We start from the raw sequence: 17152 nt of genomic DNA, 5'->3' as shown, positions 1-17152 counted from the left end.
ATTTCTCTCTCCCAAGCACCCCTCTAGCACTTTCTGTCTACACCAGTGGTCTGTAGGATGTTCCACTGAGGGGTAAGACTGCATTAAAGTGTCTATTTAAATGTGTTTTTCTCCTAAGCGAATTACCACAGTAACAGGAAAACCAAATACTGCATGTTCTCAACTGTAAGTGGGAACTAAACACTGGGTACTCTTAGAAATAAAGATGGCAACAAAAGACACTGGGGACTATCAGAAGTGGGAGGGAGGAAGCAAGAGTTGAAAAACTGCCAGGTACTATGCTTAGTACCTGGGTGACAGGGTCATTCACACCCCAAGCCTCAGCATCACCCAATACACTCAGGTAACACCCCTGCATGTATATCCCTTGAACCTAAAATAAATGTTTAAGTAAATAAATAAATATGCATCTCATTCTTTATTACTTTCTAATTCTGTGTGCTTTCTGATCTATGTATTAGTACAGTAGTATAAACATAAAACTTTAAAATGAGGTGCTTACTCTAAGTGATTTGTCCAACTGGAGTTCACAATCAAAAAAGTTGGAAGACTTTTGGTTTAGACTAGGCACAGGGAAGCAAGCTCCCTGGTGGCAGAAGCCTTTTCACACACTTCTTTAAATACTCAAAGCTCTTAACACTCAAAATGGTCACTAACTGATTCACTGATAGAGTAACTAGACATTATAAATCACGGCCTATACACCCAAGGAGGTAGAAAAGGATGCTCTGTGAAACCAAATCCTAGTATTTGACAAATAGGTAAATCATTAAGCTGCAAAAAATAAACCATATTTAGAACAAGTGTCAGGGGATCATTTCGGGGGACATAATGAAGACTTTAGAGGGGCCATGGACCTCTAGGAAACAAGTCCCAAGCTAATCAGTGGGCAACCAACAAACACATCATCTATTATGTGATCTGGCCCGTAGACTTCACTCAACAAAACATCAGAGATTTGCCTATCTGAATAGGATACTGTATTTAAACAGAAAAGCAAGGGAAGATGTGATAATTCCTGCTCACCAACACGTTTTTCTAATTACGGAAGTTCAAAGTTAACACAGCCCTGTGAATACTACTAGGTCAATGTACTGGAAAAGGGTCTAAATCCTTATGACAATTCCTATAGTAAAAGTTGCATCCAATTCCAGATCAATCAGGAGCTTATGCAGTTATCATTATCGCTACTCCTAGGATACAAACCCTCTGAGGAAAAGACTGTCTCACACCTATCAAATATCCCACAGCAACAAGTCTGGTCCTTGGTAGTTACTCAGTAGAAATTTGTTATATGAACACTGAAAAAATATATATTTTATACATTATGTATATATATATTTTATATAAACATATATATTTTGTTTGTTTTTGTTTTTGAGACAGAGTCTCGTTTTGTCACCCAGGCTGGAGTGCAGTGGCGCAGTCTCGTCTCACTGCAACCTCTGCCTCCCAGGTTCAAGCAATTCTTCTGCCTCAGTTTCCCGAGTAGCTGGGAATACAGGCTCACGCTACCATGCCCAGCTAATTTTTGTATTTTTAGTACAGACGGGGTTTCACTATATTGGCCAGACTGGTCTTGAACTCCTGACCTCATGATCCGCCCACCTCAGCCTCCCAAAGTGCTGATGATTACAACTGTGAGCCACTGTACCCAGCTAAACACTGATTTTTTGTTTTTGTTTTTGTTTTTTTTGAGATGGAGTCTCTCTCTGTCACCCAGGCTGGAATGCAGTGGCACGATCTCGGCTCACTGCAACCTCCACCTCCTGAGTTCAAGCGATTCTCCTGCCTCACCCTCCAGAGTAGCTGGGACTAGAGGCACGTGCCACCACGCCCAGCTAATTTTTTGTATTTTTAGTAGAGACGGCGTTTCACCATGTTAGCCAGGATGGTCTCGAACTCCTGACCTCAGCTGATCTGCCCGCCTCAGCCTCCCAGAGATACATTCTATATGCTAAAGAGACTCTCTTTTTCTAATCAAGTGGTTATCATCTGCTAATACTTTGAGGAGAAAAGATAAATGTTCAGGATTTATAAGTTCAGAGAAGTAGCTTAACGGAGTGTAGTGCTTCACAGATCTGTCTGGCTGTGGAATCAGACTGACTTCAGGTTGCTGTCATGGCTCTGCAGCATAGAAGCTGGGAAATTCAGTAACCTTACTTGCTGGTTCTCAACCGTGATTGGTATGGTTGAGGAACTTTGAAAAACCACCTGTAGAGATTTGAATTTAGTTGCTGTTGGTTGGGCTTAGGCTTTTTTTTATTTTTTATTTTATTTTTTTTGCATCCCAGAGTTACCAACCAGGGTTGAGAATGCTAGCTTATCTCAGAACCTCAATATTCTCATTTATAAGGTGAGAGAATGTATGAGATTGTAGTGAGATCTAGGCAGATGAACACAGCACTTGGCCAGTCAATCTGAGTGACTGTTACTGTGAAGCACCCTTACTGATTCTTTGTTGAGATTGGAAGCAGACTGGCATTCATTTCTTAAGCTGGGAACCTGTGCTGATTTGTTAGAAATGCTGCAAAGAATAGAAATAATTATCTGTCCTAAGGGAATGACTTGGATCTCATTAGAATACCATGCCCAACTTCTTGCCTCCCAGGGAGAGTGTGTCAGAGAGAGTAGCTGGAATTACACCTGCTTTATGTATGAAGATTATCCCTGGAATAGATACATCTTTGAGGAAGATGTTGATTTATTCATTTGTGTAATGTTTATTGATACTTAATACCTATCAGTACTTCTAGACCATGGCCTAGAGGAATCCATAGATTGGCAATTGGATGGAAAAGTAAACATAAATTAAAATACAGAAGAACAAGTGTTTTGTTAAGGATAATGGAAACTTTAAAGCTAAGTAGAACATAGCCAAGCAGAGAGGGCTAGGTGGGCTATGGAAGAAGGGATTATTACTGGCAGAGGAAGTTGCAGTTTTAAAGAGACTTAGAAGCTGGACACAGTGGCTCATGCCTGTAATCTCAGCAACTTGGGAGAGACCAGGGTAGGAGGATCACATGAGCCCAGGAGTTTAAGAGCAGCTTTGGCAACATAGTGAGACCCTGTGTCCAAAAAACAAACAAACAAATAAACAAAAAGACAAGAGACGTGAAGACACACTTGGCATGACTGGGAAACTTAAGTAGTTTAGCATGTCTGGAGTACACTTACTCCAGAGTTGGGAGGGGGTCCAGAAGATGGTGATAAGAAATGAGGTTAGAACCATAAGCAGGGTCCCAGTCATGGAAGGCCTTATTTGGAGATTGAAACTGACTACTGGATAGTCATTGAGCATTGTAAGCAAGGAAGTGACATGCTTAGACTTGCACTTTGGAGATGTCACAATCCTACAACAGACTGAAAGGCTGGAGACATGGAGGCCACTTGGGGTGTTGTTAATGGAAGTCCAGATGAGGAGGTCTGAATTAAGGTAGTAGCAGTGTAGTCACAGTGAGGTGGTCTCTACTAAAAATACAAAAATTAGCTGGGTGGGATGGTGCATGCCTGTAATCCCAGCTACTTAGGAGGCTGAGGCAGGAGAATCACTTGAACCTGGGAGGCGAAGGTTGCAGTGAGCTGAGATCACACCACTGCATTCCAGCCAGGGTGACAAGTGAGACTCTGTCTCAAAAAAAAAAAAAGAAAAAAAAAAAAAGAATATAGGCTATATCAAGTGCCACCTCAAAGGTGAAAGTCAACTTCATGGTCCTCATCTGAGCGGGCAAAGAAGTTTCTTTAGTACTTTTTTGTTGTTGTTGTTGTTGTTGTTGTTGTTGAGACGGAGTCTCGCTCTGTCGCCCAGGCTGGAGTGCGGTGGCCGGATCTCAGCTCACTGCAAGCTCCGCCTCCCGGGTTTACGCCATTCTCCTGCCTCAGCCTCCGGAGTAGCTGGGACTACAGGCGCCCACCACCTCGCCCGACTAGATTTTAGTATTTTTTAGTAGAGACGGGGTTTCACCGTGTTAGCCAGGATGGTCTCGATCTCCTGACCTCGTGATCCACCCGTCTCGGCCTCCCAAAGTGCTGGGATTACAGGCTTGAGCCACCGCGCCCGGCCTCTTTAGTACTTTAATAGCAGTTTTAACTGCACCTTCTACAAGTTCTACTTCCTACCAGCCACTGTGGTGGCTGCAATGGACCACAGGATGCTAATCTGCCACATGCAAGGAAAAAAAAGGGAGGCCTACTTTCTCAGGAGATGACAAATCAGAAAAAGAAAAATGACTTGTATAATTGGGGAGAAAAAAAGGCAAAAATGTTAACGCCTCTTAAGATGCTGTTGTAGATACTATAGCACACCAAATACATTAGAAACTAAACAAAGAAACACTGTTTTAATTTCAGTACTTAGAATAGATTCAGGTTCACATTTGGGCACAACACTTGACACTGATATATTAAGGACATATCCAACATGACAAAGGAAGGAGGAGGAAAAAAACATATCAGTAAGTTACAGATAAAAGGTGGAAAGGCACAATGGATTGATGTTTCAACCTTTCCTACTTTTGAAGCCTGAGCTTCAAACAAGGAAAATAAGAGATTATTCATGCTTTCCTCAGTTGAAAACAAGGGGAGGCCATCAGGCCCAGCATATGTCTCTGCTGTGCTTCCTTATCTATTAAGGTCAGAGCCAGCTACATGGGTGTGTGACCTGTGCAATCACTCAGGGCCCTGCACTTGGAAGGGCTCAGCACTTGGCTTAATGCTCTATAATCTTATCTTTGAACTTTGTTTTGTAAGTTAAGTTGGATAAGACAGTGTAACATGTCCATGAGTAGAAAAAATACACACAACAGGCGCGACTGAATTCCTGGCTGCCCCATTCATACAGTCTGTATGCCCCAGTAACACAGAATTCCAGTGAGCCCGCAATACATGACAGTTCAGTAAAAATTAGAGGACCCCTTATCTGCAGTTTCACAATTTCAGTCACCCATAGTCAACTACAATCTGAAAATATTAAATGAAAAATTCTAGAAATAACTCATAAGTTTTAAATTTTGAGGTATTATGAATAGCACGAGACCCTGTGCTGTCCTGCTGTGTCTCACCCAGACATGAATCATCCCTTTGTCCAGCAGGTCCACACTATAGATGCTACTCATCCATTAGTCACTTAGTAGCCATCTCAGTTATCATATCAACAGATCACAAAAAGGGTGAGTGGAGTACAGTAAGATATTTTGAGAGAGAGAGAGAGACCACATTCACATAGCTTTTAGTAGTATGGTTAATAACGGTTGCTTTACTTTTAGTTGTTGTTGTTAAATCTCTGTTGTTGTTAGCTCTCTTACTGTGCCTAATTAAACTTACCACAGCCACGCATGTATAGGAAAAAGCATAGTATATATAGGGTTCAGTAGTATCTGTGGTTTCCGGCATCCACTAGGGGTCTTGGAATGTATTCCCCATGGATAAAGGGGGGATTACCCTATAAGTGTGTTATGGTTATGACGAAGCCAGAGACAACCTTGGGAGCCCATACTTTCCCTTCAAATCAAAATTTCAATTTAAAGGCAGAAAACTGGAAATAGTGTTCTAAAACAAAAATGAATGGCAAGAAGTCCTAACATACCTTTTCTTACACATATTACTTCCCTGTATTAGCCAACCACTTACACTGAAAATGACACAAGAGAAAAGGGCAAGACGGTCCCTTTCAGTCCTTCCTTACTCATTGTAATCTGAAGGTAGAGAGTGTTCATTAAATATGTGCATATCAACAAGTGAAATAAAAACCACTGAATTTGTTTCATGCAGTGTTTCCCCTGGGCGGTAAAAACAAAATACATTATGTGCCTATGAACATAAACTGTATAAATTCAGTCATTCTACATACAAGTTGAATGCTCTCATATCTGCATTTAAAACTGGCATTGCACAACAGAACAATGAATGGTAAAACTCATGCTAGCGTTTTAAAATTTTAATTTTTCCTCACTTAAAGCAACATTAAATAGCTAATTTAAAACACCATAAAAAGCGGAGAGAGATCCCCTAGAAGAAAAATATTTTATATTTTACCACCTTTAATGGCATCTTTGTCCTACTTTTTGTACAAGGGGCTCCACGCTTTCATTCTGCACTGGGCCCCACAATTTATACAGACTGTCCTGATTAAGTTAACCTGCCGTGTAGTAAAGAAGGGGCTGTAAGTAGTGTAAGACAAGTAAGCGTCTCTGGCCAAGGATCTGGGGTTTTACTTTTTTCTATCATCCTTAGTACTAACACAGTACTTAACACAGGTTGTTTTATTTTTGTTTTTTGTTTCATCTCTGATACTTACATGTCTGTGTGTATGTCTGTATTTAACATGTGAATATATATATAACACACACACATACACACAGGTATGAATATATATGACAATTTTTGCTACATTGTTCTCAATATTTTTCCTTATGCCAATTCACATTTTTAACTTAAATATCTACATAATTTTTAACCTAAATATCTATTTCAGCTTTAACTTAAGCAACATGATTTGATATATATCAAGGAACAAAGTGAACAAATTCCCCTGGTCTTACTAATATGTTAAAAGGTGGTGGGTCCTATGAGGAAAGAAAGTAAAACAAAAGAACAAAGGCAGGGACCAAATATCACCAGTGACTTACAATAAAGTTAGTTACTCTTAACCATTTTTCAATCCATGTTCTCTTGCCCCATATATTAAAGGCTTTTGAATTATAAAAAGAAGTTAACAGGCTTCCACAGATTACCAATCACAGTCTCAAACAGCATTTTCCAAACATTTATGAAAACCAGAACAATTAGGAATTATCCAAGTACTTTTTAGGAAATCATTTTTAATCAGATAAGGCACAGTTTTTTCTATTATTATCTCCAAAGATACAGTTCCCATGCCATCAAACTATGAGGCTCTGAATATGTACCTGCTCCTCATCTCATTCTAAGGACCAAGATTACACACTAAGGAACTTATGTGAGGCCTGAATGATATCAACTGCATCTATTTGGTTAACAGGTAGACAATCATTTTGTTTCCCAGTATAATTTGAGATGATATGCCATGTTCAATTCAGTCATTGACTTTGCCTCTTTTAGCCTCCTTACCCCATCATTGAGTCATGGATCCTTTGAATATAGTTATACAACAACCAAGGGATGTTATCTATTTACTAATCCAAGATTCCCTAAGAATACCACAAATTTATTTGCATATATATATATATATATATATATATATATATATGATCCTTGACCTCAAAAAGTTCAAACTTCATTAGGGGAATATACATAACAAATAAAAAATAGTATTTTATTTCAATAATTTATGTAACATATAAAATATTTATTTAGATAACATTTTATCAAAATAAAGGACATGATGCCTCAAATCAGCAACAAAATATATCAAAAATGAGCCAGGAATTTCAAGCACTGAGAGGCAGGAGAGGCTAATGAAGGTACTGTGGTGGGAAGGGCTCCTGAGTAGGACTTAGACTTTTTCTCATCCACGTTATCCAGTATACACAAATGCACATTATAGGTGCTCAATAAACACTGATAGAATTGACTCTCTTGCCAGCCTCCCAATATTTCTCCCTATGGTTGTGCAGAATGTCATTTCCAAGAATATTTTGCTTGCGTAACTCTGTGATACAACTACATGTTCAAAAAAATCCTGCCAAACCATTAACAGTGCAATACTTCAAACTCACAGGTCAACGGTGGCTGATCCCCTTCATTCAGAAAGGCTGCCTGTACAGGGGAAGCGGCTATTCCTCAAAAGAACCAACGTGTATTATAGATATGCACTGAACCAAAGGCAAATACCTCTTCCAGCACAATGCACAGGTATAAAAACAGTTCTTCATTTTCCAAGCTAGCAGAGGGGAACACTGGTACTCCTAAACTACCTAAGCCCCAAATCACTTACATTCAAAAGTCAATACAGGTAGTGGAAAGAGCAATGACCCAAAAGGCCTAAGATCAAGATTTAAGTCCTGCTTGATCTTAGGCAAGCCATTTCACCTAACAAAAATTCAAATTTATCCTTTATAAAATGAGGAGACAAATCATCACTGTTCTCTCACAGACTGTCATGAGAATCAAATCAGAATGTATGCACAGGCTTGGTAAAAAGCAAAGTATGGTACAAATATTGCAGCATCATTTTAATAAGCTTTGGAGTAGTCTTATGTGGTCTGAGGAAGATTTAGCTTCATAATTAGGTTGTACTCCACATATAACCTGGGTGACAGAGGGAAGCTAGTCTTGGATAAAAACTTCCCTCAATCAAGAATTTACTGTCTTCATCATCCGATTGTTTGTGTTAAGAATCTTTATGCAAGAAGAAATTGAGCTAAGAGCGCTGGGCACAATTTAAATGAGGAAAAAATTATTGAATACTTCAACATTTGTCTTTGACACACGTGTTTGTGATACATTGTGTGTAACAAGGGTCTACTGCTTGCACTAAATATTCTCACCTCAAAATGAGCAGCATCTTGTTAGAAAGCAAAGAGATAAAGCTGAATCCTAGGATAAATGGCTGACTCCAATAGCCAACAGAAGCTTTTCAATAGGTAGCTAACTTATGAATCTTATATACAAACTGTTTCATAATTTGTCCACAGTCTTACATTTTTCAGTAAGGAAAGCATTAGGAGTATTTAACATACAATAAACTTAAAATTTTCTTCTTTATAATGTTTTCTTTAATGTAAAATTTTATTTTTATTTCAAATATATGCCTATATAGGGTTACTAAATAAAATACAGGATGCCCACCTAAATTTGAATTTTCTATATGATTTTTTAGTGTAAGTATTGCATGACACACTTACACTAAAAAATAATCATTTGTTTATCTAGATTCAAATTTATCTATGTGTCCTGTATTTTTATTTGCTAATTCTGGCACTGTTGCCAATTTCAAATAACTCCTGTTGGTTTAATTTAGGAGGAAAAAATAGGGGTAGAGAGGGAGGGTGACACATTATGAAAATAGGGTGAGGTTTTTAAAGCGGTTAGTTAAAAACAAAGGAGGATTTTTGCCATGCACTCTTAAGTTAGACGAACAAAAATAAGGAGAAACAAGTCTGGTTTTAGTACTCTAGTCCTGGGTCAGTGGATTGGAAGGGAAGAGCTGGAAGGGAATTTAGGCAAGGACAAAAAGTCAAGAAGGAAATGCTGTACTAGAACTCAGAACCAGAACATCACTCCCCTGGGGAAACTGAAAAGGAAAAAATATTCACGACCATATTTTAAAAAGTAACTGCTTCTGCAGTTCAGGAACGTGAGCAGTTTTAAAAAATAAAACAACTCCCTTGTGTTAGTCATCTTCCTATTAAAGGTGATTCAATATAATCTACTTGTTAAAAGCATCTACATGTATACTGCTCAGTGACTCAATCTGAGTAGGTGAGCCAAGAAGGCAATTTAAAAATCCACCCTTGTGATGAACTCAGCCAGGCCGCCCAGACACAATAGCCACAGATTACAAACTCCCACCAAGTCCTCAAGGCCTGTCTGCCTCCCAAACTCCATGTCATCAACTCAAGGAGTCAGAATTCCCCTTTAAGAGCAGAGAAAAGACCACCTAAGGTGGCTCACTACAAAGCCGATGAAAGGATACTGCTAGTCTACACAACTCTCACTGCTCCTTCATCCTCTTTACGAGACACAACAGAGCAAGCCCCAGACCACCCTGACAATCCTAAAGGCTGAAGCTGGCAGAAGACATCTGCCTCCTAGACTTCTTCACTTGCTCAAGCTAGCTAAAGAACCACTGAGTGACACATGGGTCCTTTTTCCAGGCTGACAGAAGCATCAAGTGCTGGCCTAAAGGCCAAGAGTCTTGAACCCCAGTCGGCTAACCCAGGCTCTAAATGCTTACTAAACATAAGCAACTAGATTAAGGTGTTGCTGGGCAAACCACAACCCATAGGCTATGCTAGAAAATCCCTGGGTAGGTGAAAATAATTTCTTCTATCTCCGTTCTCACATTCTAGTTGAAGCCAACTCAGACCCTATGCTCTTACCTTTCTGACCATCATCTTCTGTTATAAGTGCACATCACCTACTGTGACAGAAATATTGGGGAAGACCTAAAAATTGTATTCCAGAACTTTGCTTGTGCTGTGATTTTTTCCAACTACTACTTCCAACAGTATATTGCATTTAAAATTAATAGACAAAGCTCTGCTGCAAACAGAAAAGGAATATGCTATCAAAATGATGATAATCCAGTGGAGAGAAGAGGTCCTTAAATACCTACAGTATGTGACAGGTGCCTTAACATAAGTACAGCAGTCATTTACACCTAGAGCAAAGAAAGTACACTCCAGGGGGGCAATCATGGAAGGTTTCCTAGAAGAGGCATCCAAGCTGGGCTTTAGCAAGGACAGAATCTGAAAAGCATGCAGGGGAGAATAAGGAGAACAAAACACACATCTACAAGGAAAAGTTAGTAAAAGATAGGGTGCTGGGTTGTTTGGGTCTGGGAGGGAACTACTTAATCACCAGGCCTGGGAGGTTTGGAATTCATTTTTGGGCAATGGGGAGCCATTGAAGGCTTTGGAGTAGTAGGCAGGAATAAATAGATGAGCAGAGGACTAAAGGCAGGCTTGGAGGCAAAAGACACCATTAACTACCAGATCAGTTAAGAGGCTGATCAGCTATTTGCAGGCGATGTGTAAGGAAGAGCTGGACAAGGCAGGCAGCAAAAGAAATGAAAAGAAAGGACTTAAAAGAGACAAGGAAAAGGTAGAACTCATGAGAAATGAAGTCAGGGAGAAGACTACAAACATGAATACAATTTTAAGCAGGAAGACATGGAAAACTTAAGCACCATTATAAAAGGTAAGGAAGAGTTAGGGAAAGGGTATATTTTATTCTAGACACATTGAGCTTCTAATAAAATTTCTGTAAGAGAGATATGAATATGAAGCTGAGGAGAAAAATTATGACAGGAAACAAAAATTGGGCTATTACTGGTATTTTTTTAATAAAGGATGACATGCACTGATGATGTCTGTAAGTTCAAAGAGACAGCAAAATAGAACTTGATGCAGTACACACGGGTTAAAAGGGAAATGAGAATGAAAGAGAATGGCCTTGCCATAAGATATGGATAAAGCAAAGGAAAAATGTGAGGTCGCAGAAAGAAAACATTTCAAGGAGAGAACCATTAACCCTTAACCAACATTACAGGGTCCTTTGGCGACAGGGAAAGAGGAATGAGGAAGAGTCTTTGAACTAGGAAATTAGAGGGTTTTAAGTAAGTTTCATCCCTGTCAACATCAATGACCAGGGTGGATGCCACCTTATATTGAGAGCCCTCTGTATTCAAAACACATCTAAGAAATTCTGGACAGCACAGAGACTATAAAATTTTAAAAATTCATCAGTGACTCAGGACACACAGAACATAGCTCTGGGCACCATCTGGAAATAAACACTTTAACCATAAGTGTCAAAGGGCATGTGTGTAGCCCAGGCCCAAAGACCATACAAGCCAATATTGTCTCACAGAAACCCTTTTCCACCTCCCTAAACTCCCACTCCCCACTTGCTGCCTTCTTCTCTCTAGAAGTCAGTTATCACTCACTTCAAGCAAAGCAGAGCACAGAATACCACAGTCTAAATATACAACGTCCTTAAACAAAACAAAACAAAAAACCTGCCATCCTGTAATGTCCAACACACAAGACATAAATCTTTCTGTTCACTCACGTCTGTGAGTGAAAAATACAGTTGAAGGCAGATATATGAATTTCCTATCCACCCTGCGAGTTATTTGTGATACAGAGAGTAAAACTTACATAATGTGTGTACAGAAGAGCAGATGGGTCTTCCAATAAGTAAAATACGATCCTACACATTTTTTCCCTTTCCCACTATGCTTTTAATTCACTAGTTGCCTTGTCTCTTTCCAGGAATATTCTCTTTTTATTCTCAACTCCCATCTATTTGGACAGATCATTAGCAACACAAATCACAGCATCAGTGCCAACCCAACAGCATTATACAATTTACTGCATGGCACCTGGCATTAATGCTTCTGTTATCTGATTTTAAAAGTCGTTATTTCAAATATTTTAAATAAAGTATGTTTTCCCTCTCAGTATACAGAATGATAAATGGTTTGCAAATAAATGTGAGCCTCCACTTAGTCTGCCAACCAGTAAACAATGCTCCTGCTGCCGTGACCCCTTTTATTATTTGAATCCTGAAGAAACTGTTCTGCAAGCATCATGGCTGCAAGATGACATCTGTGTGTTCATTAATGCATCATTTCCTCTGCACAGAAGCCCTACAACTGAAATTTAATTCTAATCTTTAATTGAACAAAATTGCTTTCAGATGACAAATTAAGGAGAGGGAACCACACCCAGCACAAGGCTGCAACAAGAGAGAGCCGCATCATCTCTTCTCTAGCATGGAGGAAAACAGCAACAAAAAATTGACTGTGAATTGATTTGCTCTCACTTGGCTGCACTGTGGGGGGAAAAAAGAACAGGGAACAATTTGCTTTATTGCGGTTATTTCCTAAACAAAGTGAATGTCTGAGAATTTGAATTTAAAATCTCACAGTAATCTACTAAATGTTGGAACAAAGTATGCGTTATTGGAGGCATGGCACCTGCTTGCCATGCTGTAAATCCTGGTTTTGAAGGCAGATAGATGTACTTGGGTTTAAACATTGTAATGTCTAATGGGAGCAGTGATTTATTTTGCTTGGGACTAAGACTCCCACCCCTGCATTATTTCCTGGCATCAGAACCATAGCCCAAGTCACAGGTCTGTCAGAGAGACAGGAAGGCAGATTGCAAGCCTGAGAGACGGACAGGCTCCAGAGCAGGGAATGAGACACAGAAGTCAGGAGGCTGACCCCCAAGCCAATGGGTGCTGGGCTTAATGGCATTATGCTGCTTTGTATCTCCCTGGGTTTAATTTCAGCATGCCCAGGATGTACTCAGGTGTGGAGGGGCATGCTACACAGCCTCCCCAGCTCTGGGGCAGGGCTGCCACACAACTCAATCTAGCTATGGCTACAGCAGTGGAGTCTGTAATTAGGTGGAACCTACATCTAGACTTTTTCTTTTATAAGTCATAAACATGGTAACACACAGATTCAGAATAATTACTGGGGGCATGGTTTCTGTAAGCAGTTCTTAAACTTTTGAAGAATCATAAAACTTTTGGAGAATATGAGAATCTGATAGACACAATACTGCCTAAGAAAAATGCATGTAATTATGGAACTTTGCAGACTCCCCTAAAGCCAATCTCTGGCCTATGTAGTTATACGAATACAGTTGTTCCTCTGTATCTGTGGGGGATTGGTTCCAGGATCCCCCAAGATCCTAAAATCCATGAATGCTCAAGTCCCTTTGTAAAATTTGCATATAACCTACTCACATCCTCCCATGTTTTAAATCATCTGTACATTACTTACATAATACCTAATATAATTTAAATGCTATATAAATGGTTGTTATACTGTACTGTTTAAGGAATAATGAGAAGGAAAAAAGTCTGTGTAAGTTCAGTATAGAATCAAACATCCTTTTTTTCTTCTTCAAATACTTTCCATGAATGGTTAGCTGAATCGACCAATACAGAACCCATGGATCAACAGACTGTATACACAAATACACACATATGTGTATGTAAGAATGTACAACCTATCACCACCCCCCAAGTCCTTATATCTTTGGAAGACTCAGGTGAATATGGAAAAGAACATGTGTGGTATGATGGGGTAGTCTCTGAGCCAAGCGTCTCGGAAATCTCTTCACTAATCAGACAACTTCCTGACTCAGGAGGCATTTTTCCAAGCATCATTTTAAGCAGCTCAGCTTGGCAGCACCAAAAGAAAACAGAACTATCCATTTAATATCAGCCTCCAGCTTTCACTCCAGATAATCTTAGACAGAATCCCACTGCCTTTTCATATCATTATGAAAAGTGCTCATAAAACAAGTGCCTTATCAGGAGTAGAGACGGTGCGGGGTAACTGGGTCACATGGGTTGTAGCTCGCCTCCAGTGGCCCAGATCTACCAGCCCATCTCCCCAAGTCACCTTTGAGCTTCCTTCTAAAAAGAAAAATAAGCCACATAATTCATCTCTAATCTACTTTGAAGATACAATGTCATCCTACGTAACTGGTTTAAAATCTCATACAAAACTGTCTAAGGGGAAGTTTCTGACCCTAGAAAAAAGCAAAAGAGATTAATGGCCCTCCTTTCAGAAAATGGTCTCATCCTACAGGGACACTTACCTTTGTGTCTGACTGGGCGATTTTACAACTCTGAAAAGTGTCTATAGCTATGCAAATACATTCTGTCCCCTAGAGGAACAACCTTCCCCCAAAAGAGTTTTGTGTTCATTTGTGGGTTCATTTTCATCTTCCTTTATTCCATATAAATTTGTGGTTCTTTCATTTCTCTTTGGTACCTGTTGTAACATCTGTCTGGTTCCCTCATTTAAAATAAGTAAAATTTTTGACATATGGATATTTTATATCTGCATGAGTCACGATTTTACCTTTTTTGAATATTGTCTATTCACAACTATGAGAGGTGATACAGTTTAGATTCAAGAAGGAATAAAAACCTGCCTCTCGCATTCTGAATAGACATCAGGAGGTAAAATAACTTAAAGGTAAAAAGCAAGTTAAGGAAACTAGAGTGTCCTTTCCAAAGGATATCATCTTTTTTTTTTTTTTTTGAGACGGAGTCTCGCTCTGTCGCCAGGCTGGAGTGCAGTGGCCGGATCTCAGCTCACTGCAAGCTCCGCCTCCCGGGTTCACGCCATTCTCCTGCCTCAGCCTCCGGAGTAGCTGGGACTACAGGCGCCCGCCACCGCGCCCGGCTAGTTTTTTGTATTTTTTTAGTAGAGACGGGGTTTCACCGTGTTAGCCAGGATGGTCTCGATCTCCTGACCTCGTGATCCGCCCGTCTCGGCCTCCCAAAGTGCTGGGATTACAGGCTTGAGCCACCGCGCCCAGCCAGGATATCATCTTTAATGTTCACAGCAGGTGCCCCAAATTGAGAATTTCCAAAGGTAAAAAGAATGTTCAATGTTAAATTCAAAACCACACGAGAGACTAACTCAAAAACTTGGTTATGAGGCACAGGATTCAAAAAAGCACACTCATGTTCTGCTAATGAGAACAGCAAACCAACTCCATCACCAGAAGTCGAAACAAGTTATCCTGCCACCTTCTGAGACATGAAGAAGGCCAGGAGAGTAGTCACGTTGTTCTCCTATCCCCCATCTTCCTCAGAATGCGAGGAAACCACACTTCAGGACTGGCAATTCTAGGAGACTCCAAGGAAAGCTTCAGAGGTATTAAGAAATAATCATTTATCTGAATTAACATTCCACTCCAGATGAGGTAATTAATTAGGCAAAAGAAAACAATCCTTAGTACTTTGCTCTGACAATTAACAAACGTTAAATCTGCCATTGGTAATTTACTACACTGGGAACAGAAAATTTCAATTGTTCAACCTCAACCTGCAAGCCTTTTATCTCCTTGCAAGCTTTTTTCAATAATCCTTTATCGGCTGACATTAAGGAAAGTACAAAAGCAGTGGGGCACTGCTCAAGATGCTTACTTAACCTTTATAACTGTGAGATGGTACAGGGTGTGCATTTTTCACAGTGACAGGCTGCTTTATAGGGAACATCCACAGGCAAGAGAGGGGAGCACCATGTCCCTCCAAAAAGAGAATGGCATCCTCCGTATTTTCCCAACCACCATGCAGCACATTTCTATAATTCTATGTTAATCCCTGCACTAGGAGACAGCCAAAATCCATTTATAGGTCCTTCAAGCATTGCTTTCAGAATATGGTAAAAGCCTGAAGGGGGTAAGGGGAGAGCAGCAGCATTACTTCCCACCCCCTCCTATAAATCAAAGGGAAAGGCATATTGAATCCTGCTTTTTTAGTAACTTGAAGCCCTGCATAAAAATCTGCTTAACAGCTTCAGCCTGGGAACTGGCTATTTTTTTTAAGGAAGCTGCCTTGCCTATGAGGTGGGCTTTGTTTTGAGTGTTGTGTTGGCTATATTTTCAATGAGTCAGTCCCCAGGTTTTGAGTGCCATGTCCATTACAATGAAATGTGGGTCTTTGATTTAATAAAATCATGACATCGGACATCTGAAGTTCTTTCAGAGGAAAAGTAGCCTCCGAATAATTAATAGCTTGGCAAATATCATGTGACCTAAATAGGCTTTTGTATAAAGCAGTTGACATTGCAAGAAGCAGTACCCTCAGAACCCTGTGAAGGACACATCCTGTGGGAGCTGGCACCCTACTTGGTGAGTCAATGGCATTGGCATAATTAGATAGCTCACTTTAAAGAAACCCAACATTCTCTTGGGTTATGTGGGAAAAAAATTTAAGCAACATGTACCCTTGTGTTTGCTATAGCTCTTTACAATTGAATCTGAGGAGAGGGAGGTAAGGGGAGGAACTGGGCCAGTGACAGATGGACCAGCTCTGCAAGGGGAAGGAAACTGCCATGGTTCCCTGGTAAATTGTGATTCCAGTGCAGGGGTGTGGGAGAGGTTGGAAAAGGGCACAAGGAAAATCTTGGGGTGATCTGGGTGGTGGTGACATGAAAGGACACATACATAAGACTGTATCAAGCTATCCCTTAAGACAAGTGCATTTGATTGTATGTTAATTATACCTCTCCAAAAAAAAAAAGAGAAAGATTTTTTTTTAAATCCCTAACTGAAATCCAGGTGTTCCTGCCTTCCCCTTCAGATATCACCACTGTGTAGAAAAAGAATCTCAGACTGCACCTTAGAGCCCCAGGCTCCAGCCCTCACTAGCTGTCTCTCCTTGGTTAAATGCCTTTTCCTATCTGTACTCAGGCCATCATCCTTCAACCAGAAATAGATAACCTGATACTGAGGGTCCAGGGTACTCAAAATGGCAGCTGAATAGCATCAGAGTCCTCTGTCCTCCTGATTCAAGCACCAGAGACAGAAAATAAAACAAAAATAAAAATTAAATTAAAAATTTTAAAAACACCTCTTTGTCAGGCAGGTATAATATCCTTAAAATTTTCTAAATTTGAATGTCTCTTCAGTCTCCCCCATTGCTTTTAGTTAGTTGTCCAATTCATTCACTCTGCTACCTGTCTATCCCA

General features: G+C 40.0%; 1 protein-coding gene and 1 long non-coding RNA gene across 10 annotated transcripts in view; one reads left to right on the top strand and one right to left on the bottom strand.

Moving 5' to 3' along the window:
• Positions 1-17152, bottom strand: part of AUTS2 (activator of transcription and developmental regulator AUTS2) — a 1231856-nt gene that overhangs the window by 933642 nt on the left and 281062 nt on the right. The window lies entirely within an intron of this gene.
• The window catches only part of LOC117072862, an 87073-nt gene continuing 86191 nt past the window's right edge, over positions 16271-17152 (top strand). Inside the window, exon 1 of the long non-coding RNA XR_004432979.1 lies at positions 16271-16313. This is a non-coding gene — a long non-coding RNA (uncharacterized LOC117072862). The remainder of the gene's footprint in view (positions 16314-17152) is intronic.

Source organism: Trachypithecus francoisi, unplaced genomic scaffold (genome assembly GCF_009764315.1).
Source record: "Trachypithecus francoisi isolate TF-2019V2 unplaced genomic scaffold, Tfra_2.0 Lachesis_group4, whole genome shotgun sequence".
NCBI lineage: Eukaryota > Metazoa > Chordata > Mammalia > Primates > Cercopithecidae > Trachypithecus > Trachypithecus francoisi.
This window is presented reverse-complemented; position numbering and strand designations above follow the sequence as displayed.